Here is a 6,000-nt window from a genome sequence, read left to right as displayed (position 1 = left end):
ATTTGAGAGAAACCAGAATAACCATCCAGAAAGCAAAAATGTGTATGTTTGGATAATCTTTCTAGCATTTGATCAATAAAAGGTAAGGGGTGATGATCCTTTTTAGTAGCCTTATTTAATTTGCAGAAATCAATTACCATCCTATAACCTGTAATAATTCTTTGCGGAATCAATTCATCTTTATCATTAGGAACGGCAGTAATACCTTCCTTCTTAGGAACACAATGGACAGGACTTACCCACTCACTATCAGCAACGGGATAAATTATACCTGCCTCAAGGAGCTTTAGTATTTCTTTTCTTACCACTTCTTTCATCTTATGATTCAGCCGTCGTTGGTGATCAATAACCGGTTTGGCATCTTTCTCCAAATTTATTTTGTGTTGACATAGAGTGGGACTAATGCCCTTAAGATCATCAAGAGTATATCCAATAGCAGCACGGTGCTTCTTTAGAGTTTTCAATAATTTTTCTTCCTCCTTCTCTGAAAGGTTAGCATTAATAATAACATGATATATCTTCTTTTCATCAAGATAAGCATATTTAAGAGTATTAGGCAACGGTTTAAGCTCAAACACGGGATCACCCTTGGGTGGAGGAGGATCCTCTAAGATTTCAACAAGCAAGTTGTGTTTCAGAATAGGTCCCTGTTTAAAGAACGCTTCATCTATTTCCCTTCTTTCATTCATAAACATACCATTTTCATGGTCTAGCGAATATTGTTCTAAAGGATCACTAGGAGGTACGGCAATAGAAGCAAGACCAATAATTTCATGTTTACTAGGCAATTCCTCTTCACGGTGTTGTCTACGAAATTTAGAAAAGTTGAGCTCATGAGACATATCACCTAAATCAATAGTAACAACATCCTTTTTGCAGTCTATCCTAGCATTAACAGTGTTTAAGAAGGGTGTACCAAATATAATGGGACAAAAGCTATCTTGTGGGGAACCAAGAACAAGAAGTGGGATATTTAGTTTTCCCACACAAGACTTCAACATCTCTAACAATCCCAATTGGTGAAATAGTATCTCTATTGGCAAGTTTAATTGTGACATCAATATCTTCTAACTCAGCAGGTGCAATATCATGCATAATTTCTTTGTATAAGTCAATAGGTATTGCACTAGCACTAGCACCCATATCACACAAGCCATGATAACAATGATCTCCTATTTTAACCGAAATAACAGGCATGCCTACTACAGGTCTATGTTTATCTTTAGCACAGGGTTTAGCAATTCTAGCAGTTTCATCACAGAAATAAATAACATGCCCATCAATATTATCAGCCAAGAGATCCTTAACAATAGCAATATTAGGTTCAACTTTAACTTGCTCAGGAGGTGTATAGGTTCTAATATTACTTTTACGAACCACAGTTGAAGCTTTAGCATGATCTTTTATCCTAACAGGAAAAGGTGGTTTCTCAACATAAGCAGTAGGAACAATAGGATCATTATAAGTGATAGTCTTTTCTTCAACTTTAATAGGCGCAACTACTTTTACTTCTATGGGAGGATAATATTTAAACCACTTCTCCTTAGGGAGATTGTAACACCCACGATGCGGCTATATCTCCCACGTGTCGGGGCACGACTTAGAGGCATAACCGCATGGTAGGCATGTCGCAAGAGGGGTAATATTTACACATCCCATGTACTGAATAAGAAAGGGATAAAGAGTCGGCTTACAATCGCCACTTCACACAATACATAATATAACATACATCATCCAGAATACAATCAAGGTCCGACTACGGTACCCAAAATAAAGAAAGACAACCCAAATGCTAGATCCCCGATCGTCCCAACTGGGCTCCACTACTGATCAACCCGAAAGACACAAAACAACGGACAAGATCTTCATCGAGATCCCATTTGAGCTGGGTTGCGTCACCTGCACTGGTATCATCGGCACCTGCAACTGTTTGGAAGTATCTGTGAGTCACGAGGACTCGGCAATCTCACACCCGTGAGATCAAGACTATTTAAGATTAAGGGTAGGAAAGGGTAGTAAGGTGGAGCTGCAGCAAGCACTAAGAATATATGGTGGCTAACATACGCAGATGAGAGCGAGAATATAAGCAAAGCAACGGTCGAAAAGCTAGGAGTGATCAAGAAGTGATCCTGAAACTACTTACATTCAAACATAACACAAGAACTATGTTCACTTCCTGGACTCCGCCAGAGGGAGACCATCACGGCTACACACGCGGTCGATGCATTTTAATTTAAATCAAGTGTCAAGTTCTCTACAACCGGACATTAACAAATTCCCATCTACCACATAACCGCGGGCATGGCTTTCGAAAGTTCAAAACCCTGCAGGGGTGTCCCAACTTAGCCCATCACAAGCTCTCACGGTCAACAAAGGATATTCCTTCTCCCAGGAAGACCCGATCAGACTCGGAATCCCAGTTACAAGACATTTCGACAATGGTAAAACAAGACCAGCAAAGCCGCCCGGATGTGCCGATAAATCCCGTTAGGAGCTGCACATATCTTGTTCTCAGGGCACACCGGATGGGCAAGACGTCGGGTTGGCATAAACCCTGGTTACCCAGGGGGCGCCGGACATCGCCCAGTTCGGACCAACACTTAGAGAAGCACTGGCCCGGGGGGTTAAAATAAAGATGACCCTCGGGCTCCGGAAACCCAAGGGAAAAAGGCTAGGTGAGGCAAATGTAAAACCAAGGTTGGGCCTTGCTGGAGGAGTTTTATTCAAAGCAAACTGTCAAGGGTTTCCCATAGCACCCAACCGCGTAAGGAACGCAAAATCAAGGAACATAACACCGGTATGACGGAAACTAGGGCGGCAAGAGTGGAACAAAACACCAGGCATAAGGCCGAGCCTTCCACCCTTTACCAAGTATATAGATGCATTAATTAAATAAGAGATATTGTGATATCCCAACATATCCATGTTCCAACATGGAACAAACTTCATCTTCACCTGCAACTAGCAACGCTATAAGAGGGACTGAGCAAAAGCGGTAACATAGCCAAACAACGGTTTGCTAGGAAAAGGTGGGTTAGAGGATTGACATGGCAATATGGGAGGCATGATATAGCAAGTGGTAGGTAGCGTGACATAGCAATAGAGCGGACAACTAGCAAGCAAAGATAGAAGTGATTTCGAGGGTATGGTCATCTTGCCTGAGATCCCGCAAGGAAGAAGAACGAGTCCATGAAGAAGACAAGCGGACGTAGTTGAACGGGTCCTCACAACTACGGAACGAAACCGAAGCTAATGAGAGAAGCAACCCGGAAAGAAGCAAGCAACATAATAAATAAACAACCATCACATAAACATGGCATGATGCACAATAAAGTATGATGCATGTCCGGTTAAATGAAACATGGCATGGCAAAGTGCACAAGCAATACTACAAATTAAGTGGAGCTCAATATGCAACAAGTTGCATATTGACGGAACACCACAACAATTATTTAGTTCTCTCCCGTTTAAGTACTCAACAAAATTAAATGTTGGTTAGCATGGCAAGGGGTGAAGCAAATGAAAACTACCTATCTAGGCAAGTTTAAATGAGGCCGGAACGACAAGCAACAAGTCCAAAAAAAATCCTCATGAGCATATATTAGATTTGGTACTGTTCTTCCCTAAAGCATATTTTAGAGTGGTTAAACATGCAAAGTAAAGTCACCATGTTAAACTAGGCATTTTTTTACCCCATTTATATATAAAGTGTATTAAAACACAAGTTACGGTTAATTAGTTATGAAATAAAACATTTTAACATGGCATTATGCAAAAATAAACACAAACAGCATTTTAAGCATTTTAAACATGGTTGAAAGTAGCATAATATGAAACTAGACAAAATTCTAAGCATTTTACATATATAAATTATTTACATATGATGCACGGTTATTTAGATGTGAACAATGCAAGAATAATGGCATTCCTATAATTATACATGCACTGGAAAAATACTAAAACCAGAGAAGGAAAAAAACATACGTGGGCCGGATTGCAACACAGTGCAGCGGCCCAGGAGGAGATTTGGCCTGGCGGTTGAGTGCAAAAAAATAGGAAAACAGAGCAAAAATAGGGGCCGACTAGGACTTGATCCCACGACCTCCTGCGTGAAGGTGCGGCGTGATGACCAGTTGGGCAGAGATGTAATTATGGATTGGAATGGGTTCGGCTCTAGAATAAAGGGCTGGTCGAACTGATCTGGACTGAAGAATCAAGAGCAAAAAGGGAAATAGGGGCACCTGGGATTTGAACCCTAGATCCCTCAGATTAGCATGCCCGACGATGACCACCACTCTAGCCAAGGAATTGTGCTCAGTTGGGGTGCAATAACTAATAGCTGATCCGAACAGCAAGTCATGGCTTCAGGCACGGACGGCAAAACTCTGGCGATGACAGCGAGCGAAGTCGGTGGCTTCTGCAGCAGAAGAGCACCGGCGTGGGTGCGGGATTTGCAGGGGAGGTAGATGCGCTGTGTGACGCATGCGTACAAAGGCTCGAGCATGGCACGGCGAGGTGGATGGCAGCGGCAGCTTGGTGGCCATGGAGCGAGAAGCGAGGCATGCTGCAGGCGTGGGCGTGCGCATGTACAGGAGCTTGCACGAGGCCGAGCCTGGCTTGGCCATGGCTACAGCCATGGCTGCCGGCTAGAATAGAGGTGTGCGGGACTCGTGCGCGTGCTGCGGTGGGTTCGACGCTAGATCATCCATCAAGTCAAGCTTAACGGAACCAACCTAAAGAACAACCAACAGAGGCTGATTGCGCCGCGGCTGGCCAGCTGGGCACGCACGGCAGTGTGCGTGTGTGTGCAGCGAGGAGTGTGCGCAGGTGCATGGGTGGTGCTGCGTGTGTGCGTGGAGGCGCTGAGTGTGGGTGCTCGCGTGCGTGGCCATGGTGACTGGAGTTGTGCACACGTAGATCGGCACCTGGGGAAGCGTACGACGAGGAGAAAGGCATGAGGAGGGGCAGGGCATCACCGTGGGCTTGCTGGTGAAGACGGACTCGTCGGGGAAGCAGAGGTGAGGGCGGAGGCACCGATCGGAGGAGATGGTGCCCAGTCCATGAAGGAGTCGAAGGAGAGGAAGAGGACATCGAGGAACTTGGCGTCTCCTGTTGGGGAATGTGGTAATTTCAAAAAAAATCCTACGCACACGCAGGATCATGGTGATGCATAGCAACGAGAGGGGAGAGTGTTGTCCATGTACCCTCGTAGACCAAAAGCGGAAGCGTTAGCACAACGCGGTTGATGTAGTCATATGTCTTCACGATCCGGCTGATCAAGTACCGAACGCACGACACCTCCGAGTTCAGCACACGTTCAGCCCGATGACGTCCCTCAAACTCCAATCAAGTCAAGTGTTGAGGGAGAGTTTCGTCAGCACGATGACATGGTGACGATGACGATGTTCTACCGACGCAGGGCTTCGCCTAAGCACCGCTGCAGTATTATCGAGGTGGACTATGGTGGAGGGGGCACCGCACACGGCTAAAAGATCAAACGATCAATTGTTGTGTTTCTAGGGTGCCCCCCTGCCCCTGTATATAAAGGAGCAAGGGGGGTGCGGCCGGCCAGGAGAGGGGGCGCGCCAGGAGGAGTCCTACTCCCACCAGGAGTAGGACTCCCTCCCTTTTCCTAGTTGGATTAGGACTTGGGGGGAAAGAGGTGGAGGAGAATAAGGAAAGGGGGGCGGCGCCGCCCCTCTCTCCTTGTCCTATTCGGATTAGGGGAGGGGCACGCAGCCCTTGCCCTGGCCGCCTCTCCTCTCTTCCACTAAGGCCCACTATGGCCCATTAACTTTCCAGGGGGTTCCGGTAACCTCCCTGTACTCCGGTAAAATCCCGATTTCACCCAGAACACTTCCCATATCCAAACATAGGCTTCCAATATATCAATCTTCATGTCTCGACCATTTCGAGACTCCTCGTCATGTCCGTGATCACATCCGAGACTCCGAACAACCTTCGGTACATCAAAACATATAAAGTCATAATATAACTATC

The sequence above is a fragment of the Triticum dicoccoides genome, chromosome 7A (genome assembly GCF_002162155.2).
Source record: "Triticum dicoccoides isolate Atlit2015 ecotype Zavitan chromosome 7A, WEW_v2.0, whole genome shotgun sequence".
NCBI classification, from domain to species: Eukaryota; Viridiplantae; Streptophyta; class Magnoliopsida; order Poales; family Poaceae; genus Triticum; species Triticum dicoccoides.
Note: the sequence above shows the minus strand (reverse complement) of the source record.